General features: G+C 39.4%; 1 protein-coding gene across 15 annotated transcripts in view; it reads right to left on the reverse strand.

Annotated features, from left to right (window-relative positions):
* Positions 1-18,116, reverse strand: part of ZNF536 (zinc finger protein 536) — a 622,265-nt gene that overhangs the window by 536,875 nt on the left and 67,274 nt on the right. For 9 of the 15 annotated variants that reach the window (XM_007474794.3, XM_007474793.3, XM_056812230.1 and 6 more), the window contains exon 2: positions 11,643-11,739. The gene's annotated coding sequence lies outside the window, so the exon portion shown is untranslated. The remainder of the gene's footprint in view (positions 1-11,642; positions 11,740-18,116) is intronic. The other 6 variants (XM_056812231.1, XM_007474796.3, XM_056812233.1 and 3 more) reach the window with 1 other exon arrangement.

Consider the following 18,116-nt stretch of genomic DNA (forward strand, 5'->3'; position numbering starts at 1 on the left):
AGAGCTGCCATTAAAGAAAAATGGTTCAAAGGAATAAAAGATGATACAATTGGATAATAGTTCTCAATTCACCAATTTACTTTCCCTGCCTAGACACAAGTCTTGGTTTGTGTACATTGTGTGTGGGGGTGGGACTGGGGAAATTGGGGACAGGAGAAGGGGGAGAGAAAAAGAAAGGCTGGATCACTCCATCACAACTTTATAATAGGGGGAGAATCCCTAAGAATAAAAGGAAGCCCTTGCTTTCCCCAGAATATGGGGAAAGGCCAAGTTTGACTTTGGAGTGAGGTTGTAACAATGATAGGCACTGACTTGGTCTCCCACAACTAGAGTTCTTTTATCAAGAATGGGAAAGGCAAGTGAGCCAAGGCTGGTAAGACGACCCCCTTTTCCGAAGGGCAAACCCGTCAATGAAGAACCTCCCTCGTAAAGGGGGTTGTTTAAAAGGCAGCCTGGAGCTTACTGCCTGGCACCTGGTCTGCTGTTCCATATGCATTACAATAAAACTGCAGGCTGTTTGCTTAAGCCAGATTTGGGGTGTGGAGTGTTTATTTAGCTAGTGTGTGTGGCCTCAGTTGGGCCCCGTGGGTTTTCCTCCACTCTAAACCACAGCTTTTCACCCAAGGTAAATGGTCCCTTCTTTATCTGTGCAATAATCCTCTCCTCAAATATACAATGGAATATCTACATTCCTAATCCTGCCCAGAGATAGAGTCAGCCCTATCCTCACATCCCTTTACTGTAAAGATGGAGTGCTAAGACAGGATCCATGATAAATCAGATGTGCATCTCTGGCAGAGGAGAAAGGTTTATCTCCTCCTTTACAGGATGCATCTTTATTCAAGAACACCGTACCTAAGGGGAATGGTACACTCTTTTAAAAGTTTCGTAATAAAGACCTCCAGGGCCAGAGAGAGAAGAGACTCTGGGGTCAAACAGGTTCCCTGATGAAAAGCACTTAAGGAGAAATTCTGTTAAACTCAATGTAAACTTTCACCCACACATCCAATTTCTGAATATTATGTGAGATTATATAATTGCATCTAGAAATACCTCCGTAATAAATTGTCCAATAATGTCACAATAGGGTTTTGAATTCAACCTTTCATTAAATCTATCCAGCGAGGGGTGAAAGAGAGGCACAAGGGATTGAATGGAGAAGTATGCTGCTAACTTTGTGCTGGGCTTGAAACTGCTGGGGACTTCAAAAAAAAAAAATCTTCTACTGACTGGTCCTTTGGCTGGAAGAAGACCTTGAGAGACAAGCCAATCACTGGAAGGAACCAAGCTAGATATTCTTCACCCAGTCCAAATTCTTCTTATTTGGCTAAACTGGGGCAGCCAATCAATCCTTGCAAACAGCTGGCCACTTATCTTTTCTAGTCTCCTCTCCCTTCCCCCAACCAAACACCAGCTGCAAACGTGTAATCCTGGGACTCATCGAAGGAAACCCACTCCAAGTGCAAATATCAGCTTCGGTCACCCCCCAGAGGAAAGGCCCTCAGAATTCACTCCTTTTCTTTCCCACAGATCAGCCAAGAGATCCCCACTTCGTTTTTCCAGGTAGCCGCCCTGTTGGAGACCATCCTGCCTCGCCTGCTCCTTCTCCACCAGGCTCTGTCCCCAAGAATACTCTCCAGACAGGCAGAGGAATTAGCTGTAACATGATGTCTTGACAGAAGCTAGCCCTGTTGGACATAACCTATGATTTCCCTGGGGAAATAGCCAGGGGCAGAGAGCATGCTGAAGGCCAGCAAGACTAGGAATGTGGTTAAAAGCAGCAGCTCCCCAAGCAGGGAAATATAATCTGAGCAAGTGCATTAACACTGGACAGAAAACCCCAAGCTCATGCACAAAGGTCCCTGACAGATACCTCTTCGCTGTCTATCAAAGAACTAAACAGAGATGTGAAAGACTGACTTCCCAGCTTCCTCCCTCCCCCTCACCCAGAGGGATTCTCACTGACCTGCTTCCCCAAGAAGAGAAGCTTGAGTAAATCAATACTGGGAGTAGGCATGGAGCAGGCCACTTCTATGGAGCCAAAGAGCAGTGCTGCTGCATAGAACCTCTAAACATTACAAAAATGGTTGCTTAGTCCACACCTTGTCTTTAGACAGGAGGAGATCAAAACCCTCCTGGAACTTCCACAGTGCTTTGGACCTTCCCCATCTTTGGAAATCTCAGGAGCTTGCTCCCTCCCTTGTCTTTCTTACACTTCCCATTGACCAATCAAGGGGAATTTTCTAAATTCCAGTCCAATTCATGACTACTTTAATTTAAGCTATTTAAATTCAATAAGCATTTCCCAAATGAGGACTAGAGAAGCTTCCCAGATAGCCTGATCTCTAAGGTTCACATATTAGAAAAATATGAGTTCTGGATATTTGAGACTGTGGAAGGGAAATAAAGGGGTTTGTTGGAGACTTTGTGGAAACTTGGGAAATGAAAAAATGGTGATTTTTTTTCTTTTAAAAAATCCTTTAATTACCAGACTCATGTGATAAATAAAATATAAGCCTGGAGAAAAGAAAAATAAAAAGTTTTGCCTCTGAGACATGCTGGCTATAAGACCCTAAGCAAATCACCTAACATCTCAATAATTTAGGCCAGAAATGGTGAACCTTTTAAAGACTGAGTGCCCAAATGCTAAACCTCATGCTGCATGTGAACCATCCCCTTACCACATACAGGGGAGGGAGGAAGTACGCCCACTGGGCTCCTGGGCAGAGAGGTTGATCATGTGAGAAATGTCTTCAGGCACAGAGGAGGGAGGGAGAAGAGCAGCCCACTCTGGCACATGTGCCATAGGTTGACCAACATTACTCTAGGCAATTGTCTAAGACTATAAGTTGCAAAGAAGATGTCAACCTTATTTGGTAGAGGAAATGTCCTCATCCAAGAATTAGCTATGTTAAAGTCACAGATCCAGCCTTTATCCATTGTTAGTTTAGGGACATAAACATCATTATGTACAAATAAGCTTTTATTTTTTGCTTTTGTGAAGAGCTTCCCTCTCTGTTGCTTCCTTTACTCTGATATTTCCTCCAAAAATATGAAAAATATGGACATTTTTTTCTTTTTTATAATTTTAGTGGGTTGGGTACAAATGAATCAACCCCCCCCCAATAAAAAGTGGTCAAGGCAAGAAAAAATTTCCTTAGCATATTCCCCATTTTCTTCTAGGGATTTACATCTAATTATTCTGGACTCTCCTACTAGACTGAAAGTTCCTGGGGGCAAGGACAATGGCTAGTAACTCTTAGTCTCCACAGTGCCCAGCACAGACCAGCACAATAGGCTTTCATGAAATACTGGCTTATGGATGGATTGTTTGGAAGGAGAAGAAATTTAGTTGGAAATATGAGGAATGAAACCTTGGGTCAAAAGCTGAAAGATTGGGTCCCATATTGCTGTTATACCTGTTAGACCAGTAGAGAGTTAGGGATAGTCTATGCCACAAAAGTTAGTCTTTAATAACTATGAAAGCCTTTTTTTAAAAAAAGAAGTCATTATTTTTAATTTGACTTCATGTTTTCCTAAATGTCTAAGAAATATAATAAACAGTAGTCCTCAACATTCATTTAATAAATGTTGACCTACTATGCGCAAGATCCTGGGCCTATCAGAGCATTAAAATCTCTCAAGAGAAAAAAATCAAAATCAAAAATCATTTTTGTCGTCCTTGCAGAGTGCTAAAATGTGTAGAAAACATTCTCAGCCTACAACTCAAATTATCATTCTTTCCTTTGTGCAAAATGAATTGACCCAGAAAACTAAAAGGGTAAGAGCCCAAATTTGCTGGGCTTATTCTGCAGCCAAAAGTTCATGAAAAACACCGTTGTGTCTCACATAGCAACCACTTGAAATTCATTATTGAAATACAGTAGTTATTGGTGGGGCAGGGGAAATTAAATCTTACATTTTTAAATATAAAGGGAAATTTTTAATCAATTTTGTTTTCTTGGGATGGATTCAGGACTCACCATTGGCTCTAGTTCCTCATCCCTAGCATATCTGGATGGCTGGGTGATTTCAATTATCCACACAAATGTAAAAAGAAAGCCAAGATTTTGTTCTTCACTAGCTTTTGAAGGCAGGACAAAGTTCAAAATTGCCTTCAATATCTTCTCCCCAAAGTACTTCCCTATTTCGTAGAAGGCACCCCCATCTATCCTGTCTCTCGGCTTCATGATTTTGGCATTATCCTCAACACCTCACATAGCCAATCAGTTATAAATCTTTCAGTTTCTACCTCCACATCTCTTGAATCTGACTTCTCATGTAGCTACCACTTCAGTTCAGGCCATTAGCACCTTCCACCTAAATTATTGCAAGAGTCTTCTAACTGATCTTCCTACCTCATCTTTCCCTATTCCATTCCATCTTCCACACTGCTACCAAAGTGATAGTCCTTAAGCATAGATCTGATCAAGAGACTTCTCTCATCAATCAACTCCAGTGGCTTGTTTCCAATGATCAAGAGCAAATGTCTCTGTTTAGCTTCTAAAGCTCTTCACAACCTGGCCCCACTTTGCCTTTCTAGCCTCTTTGGAGATTATTCTCCATCTTCCATTCCATAGAGGTCTCTCCATTCTGCACATGTGATATACATATCCTCTCTCCCAGACTTTCCACTGGCTACTTCTCATGTGTAGGATGAAATCCAACCTCACCTCTGCTCACAAAATACCCCTCTTCTTTCAAAATTTAGCTCAAGTATAATGTCTTATATGAAGCCTCTCCTGGTTCCCCTTCCTGCTAGTGTTCTCAAACTAGCCTACAACTATTTTGTATTTATTTGAATTTAGATATGTAGTTGCTATTTTCCCTACGCAAGCTCTATGTAAGTAACTCATTCATTGGATTTTTACCCTCAGCACAATGTCTAGCACAAAGCAGATGCTTAATAAAGACTTGTTGCTTGCTTGCTTAATTAAGGAGCATTCTCATGTTTGGGACAGAGAATGCAGCACCAAACATTGAAAAAGGGGGTAAAGCCTTCTGAGAATGGCAATAACATCAAATGGTATTAAATCCCAAACTCATTCTTAAACCACAGTGTGATTGCAAGCAAGAAGGGGAGAGAATCAATCACTGTGGGCCCCTGATTTTCATTCCTCTGGGTTATGGAAATAATTCAATTTTTTAATGCAAGAAGAAATTATTGATTGACTTAGATTCTCTTTCTAATCCTAAGGAAATGTTGTGCATGTAGACATGCTAGCTTTCTGAAATTATCTTCTTATCCAAGAAGTTTACTTGTTCTACCTGACCAGAGAAAATAAGCAGCGAAATACTCTGCTTTGAGAATTAAATAAGAGGCATGAGAGTCATATCTACCTAACACTACCCTCATGAGCATCCTTTTCTCTCTAGGTTCCCCACCTTCTCCTTTCAAAAATTTTCTTTTTAAAAATGAAGTAAAATAAGTAGCCATCGAGAGAAAGACAAAACAACAGACACTCAATCATTTCAAGTGCAGCTTCACCTGGGGCCTTCAGGGTATACATGAACACCTGATGCTCTATGAAGGGGATGATGCTCCCCAAAATGACCATGGGAAGTTGGCAGAAAAAGGGAAGAGGATCTGAGTCCAAGAATGGAAAGTGAAGAAATTCTTCAAATGCAAACCAAGGCACTTCCAAGATTCATTCATTCAATAATAATAAATAAATCTTTACTGATCACCTACTTCATGCCCATTCGTATTGATTATAAATGTGGATAATACAAAAAATACATCTCATTGATAAAGAGAATCACACTTTCTCCCTTGCTCCTGATCGCATACTGCCCTCCCATGATTCTCCTCCAACTCAATCCCAAAGACTACAGATTAGATCATAGTTGACACATTTGTCTGGAGGAAGTCATTCTACACAGGCATAAATTGGATACACAGCCTGTGGGTGTGTACTCAGAGACCATTGTATATTTAATATATGCCGCCATAAAGCATTCTTTGGAATGGTCAATGATCTTGTCATGAAAGGAAGAGTTCAATGACTACAAGGGTGAGTTTAATTATATGTTGTTATTGAATAGCAGTGGTTACTAGAGTACAATTACACATGTAATTTATCAGCAAGATACTTGCATACATAATAAACCAAGAGCAAAACATTAAATTTCAGTGGATGCTAAAAATACAGAACTGGGCCACTACAGAAGACAAAATCTAGTTTGCAGAGGGGTGACGGGTAGGAGGAAGGTCCTCTTCATCCTTTTTAAGGACTACCAATTCCCATTGACCATGGCCACATGGCATCAGGAGACATACATTCTCAAAATGCCAACTAAATCCCAAATACTTCGTCATGTGCCATCAATATTCTTCTACACTTATGGAGAAATTGTAGAAAGATCACCAGCCTTCCTGAAACCCTCCTTCAATGCTTCCCAAAGCATTTTGAATATTGTAGGATTCAAACAATCCTCATTTGTTTGTTTCCTATACACTTTATATATATAAGACTAGAAGAAATTCATTATCTGGATTTCTCCCCAATACTCTTAGCCCTTCTACCAAATATTAGGAGAAGAAAAATATCAGACTTTCAACTCACAAGATTCTCAGATCTTTTGGAAACTGAGTGAGCCAAGAACCACTGGGAATAAAGGCCTTGAAATAAACCAAACCATTGAATAATGAGGGGACCATCCTTCAAAGTCCTTGATCTGCAGACCCAATAGTCCAAATCCCAATTCTGCCAACAGTATATGTTAAATGAAGAAAATAATTAGTATCTTCACGAAATTGCAAAGATGTCAAGAAATGCTTACCAAAAGCCAGTAGTATAACAAAATGTTAGAAAACTGAAGGAGAATTGAAAAGAATTCAATGAGAAACATGTGTATACATGTATATATGTGTGCAAATATGTATATTGTAATGAGAGGAAAGCATCAATATGGTATAGTGGATAGGTAGTGTAAGGGTTAAAATAAAAAGGTTGAACTAAATATATTTAAATTTGGTCACTCAAAATATATTACTCAAATCAGACTCAGAGCCAAGAAGACATTATAGAGTTAATAAGTTAGAGACCAGAACATTGTAGAGAACTGTAAGAGTTGGTTAGAGAAATGGGAAATTAAATGACTTGCCAAAGAATACATGCTGACCATGGGCAAGAAATTTAAGCTCTGAGAGCCCAAAGTAGTTTATAAGACTATAAGTTCACAGAGAAAGTGCTAATCTGCATTAGTGGAAGGAATCTCCTTATCCTCAAGTTCCCCAAATCAATGGAACCATAGATCCATTCCATATCCCCTAATGAAAGAAAGCATGGAGTAATACTTGACTTAGAATCAGGAATGTTGTAATTCCTCATCACATTTACTATGTAACCATGGACAAGTCACTTACCTCTCAGGGACTCAGTTTCCTTATTTGCAAAATAGGGATGACAACAATGATGCCAGCTACTGCACAGATTCATTTTGAGGAAAATGGTTTGCAGACCTTAAAATATTGTACAGATGTGAGCTGTTATTATGAGATTCAGAGTCTTGTCTTGGGTACTAATGTTCTGCTTGGAAACGAAGGATTCTGGACTCAACAGATTTCTCACCCGTGTGTCCAACTTTGAGGGAAGATAGACTGTCTTAGCTTACAGAATTTGTTAGAGATTGCTAGTCTTCTAAACTGTCTTGTATATCCCTAAGGGTGCAGCCAACACTGCCAACAAGGTATCTGTAGGGATCTCACCACTTTTAGTTCAAGGTGATCCAGCACTGTACTAGGCACATAAGAGAGCAATAATACTGACAATGACAATAATGATGATGACAACTAACACTTGTTTAGCATTTACTTTATGCCAGGCACTGTGCTAAATGCTTTACAGTTATTAACTCGTGTGATTCCCACAACCCTACAAGATAGATGTCATCCCCATTTAACAGATGAAGAAATTGAGATAAAAAGAAATTGTGGCTTGATCAGGATGACACAGCTAATAAGTGCCTGAAGTAAAATTTGAACTCAGATCTTTTTGACTCTAGTCCTGGTGCTTTATCCACTCTATCATCCAGCTGCCCTAAATATTCCATTCAATTTAATTAATACAATCACAAGAAAGCCTTGTGGACACAGGCAACCACAGAAAACATTTTCTAAGACACAGAAAATCATTCCAGGGTCCCAAGTACTAAGGACGATGAAATAGGGCAAGAAGAAAGAAAACAGATGATAAAGAATTGGTCTTTTATTGTTACAGCACTTTATGCCTATATAACACATTTGGGCTTTCTCATTGTTAAGGAGGGAAAGAGCACTACCAGTTAGCAGCTCATGTACAATTATGTTAGACTAAGGCAAGTTAATATTACTTGATTATTTTCCTGAATCTTCACAATACATTTATTATCTCCATTGGTGCAGATAGCACCCCATTCATGCCACTGAATCCTATAGAGTACTTATCCAATATCCATCTCTCACCAAATATAGTATCTTGTTTGAGATCTTCCAAGAACAAAAGGTAAACTGAGGTGGCAGGGGTATTTTCTCATCTGCTGTTATCAAGAATCAGTTATAAAAACAAATGAGAACGGTTTATATTTAAATGTTAATGGTACGAGAATGTATTCTAGTGTGGCAGAGCATAATCAGATGGCAAATACTACAGCAATATTTTTATGACAAAGACTTTATTTCTGCTTTTCCTCTCCCCCTGCTTTAAATATATACATGTATATGTGTATGCATGTATCAAGATTCAAGTATTTCAATATAAATTCTGTATTCAAAATACTTTTCCTGATTTCAAGCTGATTGCATATTTCAAGCCAATGTTGCAGCAGTGATTTCTGTTCTGAATCAAAAACAAGGATTGCTTAGCCCAGCCCCCTCTATCTATCTCCATACCCACTTCCTAAAATTCCTGAAAAAAGGAGCCTATTGCTCTGACTGCCTTTGGGTGCTCAGTGACTAAAAGCTGCTAGGGGACCCCCTATTCTTTACTATTGTCCACTTCCCCCTCCCCGAGGTTTCAGGAAGAGGGAGAGGTACCTCGCTAGTTAACACCAATCACAAAGCATGGGGAATCAGAGGACACACCATTCCATTTAGATTTAAGTGTGTAATTGTTTGAGTACATCTCACCCTCGGTACAATAATGTCCTTCTTGGCTGACAGAGATTTAAGGCCCTATGAAAAGGTGGAATGTTATCAATCACATGGATGATTATGATGGGGTTTAAGTGGATGAAACCAAGAAACAGGTCCTCTCTCAGGCCAGACACTAAAACAGAGCCTTATAATAGCAGAAAGGAGGAAGGGGAATTCTATTTCAGTCAGGACAAGGCATCAGAGTGACAGTCGTTCCTAAGCCTCTCTCTCTGTCTCTCTGTCTCTCTGTCTCTCCATCTGTCTGTCTGTCTATCTGTCTGTCTGTCTGTCTCTCTCTCTCTCTCACACACACACACACACACGCACATTTGCACAAATTCAAAACACATGCATATACTAACAGAGAGGTGGGAAAGCAAGGGTGACCATTTTGCTACAGATTTGCCTCAGGAAGAAAAGGAAGGAAAAGAAGTAAAGATTATCTGACCCCAAACTCCTTAAATAACAGTGAGTGAAAGGAAAAGACTCAAATCCTTGCAGTCTCTATAGACTGTCACCCTCTACCCCCATTCCTTGTCTATGGAACCTGCCCTGCTCAATTCTCCTGAAGAATAACTCTAAAAAGTCTTCTTTTCTCACTGCCTGGGTGAAGACTTAAAGTGGGAGAAGGACAAGCTGGTCAGAAGGCAATTTATTATTTTGCTGAAATATGTCCCTGGGTATAGATGTTGGAAATCAGATGGCCTCCACCCTTAATGTTAGCTGTTTCAACTCTAGACATGGGCAGGTGGTAGAAGACATGAGAAAATGGAGGACAATAATAAAAAAAATATATATGCATATGTATGTGTACATACATATGCATATATATTATTTCATACCAATAAATTTGCTCTTCATTTGCCTTTTGATCTAAAATATGCTTCCTTATTGTAAACCCAGTGAGACTCCGAAAAATAAGCCAGCTTCAAAAAATAAAAACAAATAAAAAGAAACTTCACCCCCCTACCACCAACAGCACAGCCTTAACAAAACAAAAACAAAACAATCTTTCCATTCGATCTCTTTGCATGTCAGACCTTTTGCCTAACAAATCACAATAAGGCAGAACGATATAAAATTCACCCATCAAGCCCAAACACATGCCTGGGATGACTATGGCAAGGGATTGTGAATTTCATTAAATATGTTAAAGGGGAAAAAAATCAGCTTTGAAAAATAGTAATCCTGTCTTTCAACAAAAATATTATAGGAAGCTATGAATTTGGTAGATCTGAATAGGATGTTGGTACATGTTTTACTAAGGTAATATAATGGCACACTATTATTAGATCACATTAATCATTACTGTGCCAAAGGCACTGACAGCCCCACTGAAAAGGATTGAAAGGGTTGGTAATGGATATAAATTACCCATTGTGTGATAAAAGGATTTTTACTAAGAAGGTAAGAATAAAACAGCAAATTTCTAATATAACTGTTGTGTAAAACCCAAAATAAAAGTAATCCACGGTCAGTAATAGCCACAAAATCAGAAAGTAAGCACTTCTGAAACAAGATAAAGTTACAATAAAAAATTGTATACAGGGCACTATAAAATTAATTTCTTAGTGCATAATTCTGCTATCAATTTAAATGGTTTATGTGATGACCTCTAAGGAATGTGGTCAGGAGAAGGCAGATTTAGCTAATTAGAATGGAATATGGGCTTTTGGGGATGTCACAGATAGGCCTCAATAGAGACCACACACACACACAAAAAATACACCAAACCTGTGAGTTGTACTTCAATTTTTTTTTAAGTTTCTATCTGCCTGGATGCTGAAAACAACCATCAATTATGAAAGCCCCTCCTAGGGTCTTATTGGGATACCACATGCTGATTTGTCCTGAAAATGATTTTCCCTAACTCTGGACTATAGCTGAGCCATAGGCTCAGTGAGTGAATTAGAAATGAACTCTGGCAGTGGGTGTGTCTTCACCCAGGGCACCTGCCTTCCTTGTGCACATGCCTTGGTTTTGGGGTGAACCCACCCTTGGTGGGCTGGCCCTGTTGGCAGCATCAGGTCAAAGTTCCATGCTGTGCATATGGACGAGAGAATGATTGCGAGGCTTGTCAACCAAGATAGAAGTCAAAAACTCCTTGATAAGTGCACCAATCTATTAATAGCTTCAAATACTCAGGAGCCTGATAATAAAATCACTGAGAGCAGTTTGCTCTAAGTGCAATTACTATATCCCGCCACTGCCTGATCATTCAGTCTCCCCGGCTGCCCCCCACCAAGATCCCATGACTCACAATTTAATACACAGTGACCTCTGAATTTTAAAAAAGGACCCTAAATCACATCTATGCCCCCCACTGCCTGCCACCACCCCAAATAACTCAGTGGTCATAAACTTAGCCTGAAGTGACCATCTATGTTCATGCAGTGATAAAGGGCTGTTATCCATGCAAAGGACTGACATTTCCTTCTATCTCTTCCCAGAGGCTGGAGATTGGTTTACCCACATAGACCCATAAACAGATAGCATTTTAATATACCATGAATTGGAGGTTTCTTACCAGGTTTTCCTTAAAGCAGCGGGCCTCACTCTTGATTGAGGGAATTTCTTAAAGATGTAGGGTAGAGACTGATGGTCAGGAACTGTAAAAATAAGACCTGTGAGAAATTTAAAATGTCAAACAGATGTGCTTCAACAAGACATGTAAGCTAAGATTAATTCAGGCTAAGTCTGATTTTGTGATGGGCAGGCTTTAAAATAGACAATTCTAGGAATACTAAAATCCTCTACGTTCTCACATACACACATAGGTAGATAGCGCGTGCATACACACACACACACACACACACACACACACACACATGAAGAAAGGAATATGGACAATTCTTGCTTTACATAAGTAGAATGTTCCACAGACCTAGATATAAAGTGATTTTTATGTAATGCAAATTTGCTACTACCCACCCACTTCCTTTAGCCTCTATAACAAAGGTATACACAAAATAAAACCTTAATGTAAGTCATAAAATCTATTAAAATGCAGACCTATTAAATACTGTACCATGATAAGAAAGAAAATTAGGAAATGAAAAGCAAAATTAATGATAAAATATGCACAGTACTATAAAGTTAACATATATGTACAGTATGTTGCCCCTTCCCCACCCACTATACCTAACCTTTATCACTGGTGGTTAGCTGTGCAACTTTTTTTTTTAAGTGAAGCTATTGAGAGATATTTGGACAGTGGCTCTCTTCCCCCCACCCTCCATATCTGACAATAGCAAACAATATTATCTTCAACTTCAGTCTTTCAGAATTCTTTACATAAAGTTGAATTTGCATAATGCAAATTTACATAAATGGAGAACTGCCTGTAATCTCGTTGGGGGGAAAAATAAGATGAATGCCTTCTTCCCCTCTTCTCTCAACTGGGCAGTAAGGGAGCAAACAGAGAGATTTTTCCACCCCTTATGACTGCTTCATCTAAGAAACTTGCTTAAAAGGAAGGTTAGGAATTTGGGGAGCCTGGTAGCTTTTATTCAGGGGTACCCTGAAACCCTCTGTAGTGCTGTCATTACTTTAGCTACTAGACCCTAGCTTTGGAGTAGGAGATGACCAGCCAAATTTCCATTGAAAGATATTCTTTCCAAAAATAGTATGGCCAATGTCAAGGTCCTCAGAAAGCAGAAGCCAGAAATGGGTAAATGCCCACAGAATCAGGCTACAATCTCACATGTCAAAATCTTCTTTCCCAAACTGAGGGCAGGAGAGCATCGACCAATTACATTTTTAATTTTTTTTTATTTCCATTCCATTTTATAACTGAAATAAGTCCTGTGTAGATGATCTCATCTAATAAAGCACACTTAGATGAGATAAGGGCCTGAAGCAAAAGCTAAGATACTTGTCTGTGGTGATTTCAGAGCCATTTACTTTAGTAAGCAAGAGGAAAGAAGAAAAAAATAAAATAAAAACATGACCCTGGATCAAGTCGGTTAACTCCAGAGTCTCCTGTCCAGAGCATCTGGAATCTCATTTGTTTTGCAATATTACAGAAAGAATTTTTATAAAGTTCCTTCTTGCTAGATTATATTTCACTAAATTTGAAGTTGTAAATTGCCACAGCTGTTTTAGGGTTCAGGTGGGGCACAAGAATGGACTTTGAAAAAAAGTGCAGTCAGAGGGATGTAACATCGTATCAGCACCCTCCTAAAAGTTTCTACATCAAGCTTGCAACATTCAGTCCAACTCCAAGTATCTCTGGCAAGCAAAAGGTGTTTGCCGATTGTGTATTCAAGTGTTTCCTCAAAGTGTAACATGGATGTTGGCTATTTGTAAACAAATTTCTGGGCTCTTATCCGGAGATAGAACCAAAAAAAATTTTTTTAAGTCATAATTTAGCTTTTCAGCATCCTGCAAAAGAGAAAGAAATGATACATCTGTGTATGATCCATTTCTCTCTTCTTCCTTCATGTCTTTTTCTCTTCTTTTCTTCTTCTCTCTCTGTCTCTCTGTCTGTGTCTCTGTGCATGTGTGTCTCTCTCTCTTGCTAAAATTAGATCCTTACCCTTTCCTTCTTTCAAAATCAAGATACAGAGAACTAAGAATTTAATGGCATTATGATATGGCATCATTTCCAAATCAAGAGCCTAGCATTTAACCAAACAGGGCTGGAATGCCAGGCAGATTCGGAGATTATTTTTTCACTTTGCTCTTACAAGACTATTGGTGGTGGGGGTGGGAGCCGGGGTATGTGTGTCAGATTTTTACATACACGCTCATGACTTGCAAAATTCTAGGAATATTCTCTAGGGGCTTTTCACCGCAACGCTTTATAAATTCTGATGACAGAGAGAACACAGTGAGACTTCATCTCTTAAAGTCCTGCACTGATTTGTTTGGGTCTCCAGTCATTGATCAGAATGTCAATGTCTCTCACACTCTACTTTCTAGTTCTTGACAGTTCCCAAATCCCTCCAGTTTTATACCCTATATGATTTAAGGCCCCTGGTACATGACCTTGAAAATAAATTGGGGGAATCGGGAGCTACACCCCCTTAACCGTTTCCCAGTTGATTTAGGGGTGTTATTAAAAGATATCTGACCTACCTGGGCTAATATTTCAAGATACATGATGAGAGAAGACCAGTGAAACAGGCATTCTGAGGTATAAGCTAGAACATACAGGGCAGCAAATTCATTTAGTTCCATTAGTGTCTTCTGGAACTAGTCTAAATAGAACCAGGCTAGTGATGTCTACTGTTGTTACAGTCACCACAAATCTGGGAAAGGTGACTTGATCAAACAATTGAACTGATACTCCCTAGTGTTTTTTGAGTTGTTGTTGTTTTTTTTAATGTCCATAAGTACAGTAATTCTGTCTTCTTCAATGAAAGAAATAGTTCTTTTGGTACAAGTATGTAACTCCTAGTTAAAGAGAACAGGCCCAGAAAAGCAGGCCTAAAATAGCTCTCTGATATAAGAGCTCAGAAAATATGAGCAAGACATATGACAAGCTCCATTCTCTTCTCAGTGTCCTCAGCCCTACAGCACCCAGCTGAAGAAAGCTCAGTTTTCTCCCCAGGAGAATTCTGGAAACCAGAAGAAGAGTTTCTATATAGTATCATAGATGTAAAGCTAGCAGAGTTCTTATGATCTTGTGGCCCAACTTATTTTGCACAAGAGAAAAATGAAGCCCGACGAGATTAAGGACCTTGCCTGAGGGTGGAGATTCAAACCCAGTATGCGTAAATGCAAAAACTTTATTCTTTCTACTATATTATACTGGCTCTCCCTTAGCCCAAGAAAGACAATGGCATGTGTGTGTGTGTGTGTGTGTGTGTGTGTGTTTGTATATATGTGTCTATGTGCCCTACACACAAATCACACAATGATTTACAAAATGTAGAACCAGAATCAGGAAATATTGGAACTAGAAGAAACAAATTAGGAACTATTTCATTGGAACAGAAATTAAATGGAAACCCCAAGAGGAAGCCAGGTTTATATCACTAGTAAGTGACAGAGTCAGAAATTGAACCCAAGACTATCCAGCAAGGTCTATGTTTAGGCAGATTGAATGACTCCCTACATTGTGGGACCTCCATAATGGGAATTAAAGAGACACCATGAAATCATCTCCCCCCCCCCCAAAAAAAATAGCTCTCTCCTACTAACCTGCTATATTATACCCTAACCTTATTAGGTTCATTCTTTTGAGCTAATCTGCCCTGTTAAAATGCAAATTATCCTAGGAAGGGCAATAAAAGAAAAATTGTTAGTCATTAACACATTAGTACAAATAAGTTTATCAGATAAATTTACTGTGTGAAAACTGCTTAGCAGCTGGCCTTTTAGTGGAAGGCAGAGAAAGGACTGGTCATCAAGAACTAAATATCACTGACTAAGGATGACAGACAGGTACAGATGGAGAACACTGAACAGCCAGTGGACAGGATAATAGGACTGAGACTTAAAGAGTAAAATGGGTCACACATAAGATAGAAGAATTTCATGCAGGTAAAGAATGTCAATGAAGTCAGGAAATAGAGTCCATCAGACTAAGGGAAAGATTGATTCAAGCAAGTTCAGAAACAGAACCCTGGGATCATAGTTCTGGACCTAGAAGGGACCATGGAGAATCACCTAGTTCAATTCTGTCATTTTACAGAGAATAAAATTAGGGTTCGCCAAATAATAAGTAAACAAATCCAAGGCTGACAACAAAAATGAATGCTGGAAACAGATCCAGGGGACTAACTAAGGAAACATGGCTACAATTCACAGAGAGAGAGAGAGAGAGAGAGAGAGAGAGAGAGAGAGAGAGAGAGAGAGAGAGAGAGAGAGAGAGAGAGAGAGAGAGAGGAAGGAAGGGAGGGAGAGAGGGAGAGGGAGAGGGAGGACTAAAGACTGAAGCCATCCTTGGGCTTGAACACACAGTAGAGGAAGAAAAACTTTGCTTTCTGCATTTTTCTGAGCTTTACTATATCCTACCCTGCCCAAGATACAAATCTTTTGGTCACCAGGAATGGCAGTTGTCTATGTGTGCAATTAGAGAAGAATTCCTGGCTACAGAGAACCCTAATGGATGTCACAGGGAATTTTGCTGATAAATCTGTGCCCCAAAGCAGACATGACTCCCCTCCCACCAAAGAAATTCCTCCTAGTCAGGTCTTCAAGGCCATTTTAAAAAACAACAAAAAAAAACCAGGGATGTCCATAGTAATTTTCTGACAATAATTGGAATTAGTATCATAGATTTAGAACTGGAAGAGGCCTTAGAGACCAACCCTGTCATTTATAGATGAGGAAACTGTGACAGAAAGAAAAGAAATGACTTGTCAAAAGTTCTAAAGATATAAGTAGCAAAGCCAGAATTTGAATGTCAATCCTCTGACTCTAGACCCATTTCTTTTTCTAAAAAGATCATGCTGCCTGTCAATAAGGGACTTTAAAGAACATTTTATTAAACCCCTGGCTTTATGGGGGTATAAGGAGGGTCTGAAATCCAGGTAGGGGAGGGGTTTGCCCAATAAAGTGAGAATTAGTGCCAGGGGCAGATCTTAGAAGGGGGGGGTTGGTTCTTTTTCCTACACCACACTAGAAACTCGGTCCTGGGAGAAAAGGAGAGGTCCAAACTGGCAAGAAGGAAAAAAAATGAATACATATTAAGGTGAGAGTGGGGTTAAAGCACTGACAGACGAGTTCTCTAAAAAGGAATACCAATTTTGGAGAAAAAAGACAAGAAATACCAATGGAATTTAATTGGGATTTCTGTGCAGCTGAACCAAGGTGGGAGAACATAGAACCCTGCCTAGAGCCTTAGAATTAAAGGATATTGAATTTCCACATGAATTTAGTAACACAGAGCACCCTACTATAGAAGGACAACAACCTGGTCCCTTGGCTGTTGGGTTATTTGATTTTTTAAGAGTTCCTTCCTAGAGGAAAGTATCCAAAGTCAGGTCAGGAATCCTAGTCATTATGGCATTTGGAAAGAGGGTACCTGTGCTGTTTCAGTGGAGTAGTTTTAGGAAAATGGCATAGGTCCATCACTTGTTTCTTGATTTTGTTTCCTTTTATAGAAAAGAGGAAAGATATGGAAATAGTCTCTGATCTTCTAAAGGAAAGTTAATGCACTTCAATCCAAAAAACACTTATCAATGGCCAACTATGTACAAGGATAGCTAGATGACACAGTGGATAGAGTGCTAGGACTGGAGTTAGGAAGACCTGAGTGCAGTTTGACCTTAAAAACTTACTAGTAGGGCGATCCTGGGCAAGTCATTTAATTACCTCAGTTTCCTTATTTGTAAAATGATCTAGAAAAGGAAATGTTAAAGTGCTCCAGTATCTGGGCCAAGAAAACTCCAAATGGGGGGAAACAACTGAACCACAATAGCAATGTACAAGGAAGGTATCAGAATAGTGCTGGTGGTTCAAAGACAAAAAAAGGGAAATAATCCTGACCCCCAAAGAGCTACACTTTGGAAGAGAAAAACAGCCTCTGCCCTCAAAGAGCCAGGAGAGGGGGGAGGGAGTGCAAAATTATATAGGTATGAGGGGCAATTAGATAGCACAGTGGATAGAATAGCAGTCCTGAAGTCAGGATAAGCTGGGTTCAAATTTGACCTCAGATATTTCCTAGATGTGTGACCTTAAGTCACTTAACCCCCACTGCCTAGCCCTTAACAATTTTTTTTTACCTTGGAACCAATACTCACTACTGATTCTAAGACAGAGGTAAGGGTTTTAAAAAAAGGGATATAGACATAAGTAAATATAAGATATACCAAAAGTAACGCAAAGCAAAGGTAATGTAAGCACTAATGAACTGAGGGGTAGGAAAGCTATTATTGTGAAAGAAAAGGCAGCTGAGTTGTATTTTCAAAGAAATTCAGCATTCTAAGGAGACTGAAGTGAGGGAGAAATTCCAGACATGGGGAATAATAGTATCATAGCTCTGGAACCAGAAGAGACCTTAAAGCCATCTAGTCCAAACCTATGATTTTATAAAAGGGGGAAACTGAGG

The sequence above is a fragment of the Monodelphis domestica genome, chromosome 1 (genome assembly GCF_027887165.1).
Source record: "Monodelphis domestica isolate mMonDom1 chromosome 1, mMonDom1.pri, whole genome shotgun sequence".
NCBI classification, from domain to species: Eukaryota; Metazoa; Chordata; class Mammalia; order Didelphimorphia; family Didelphidae; genus Monodelphis; species Monodelphis domestica.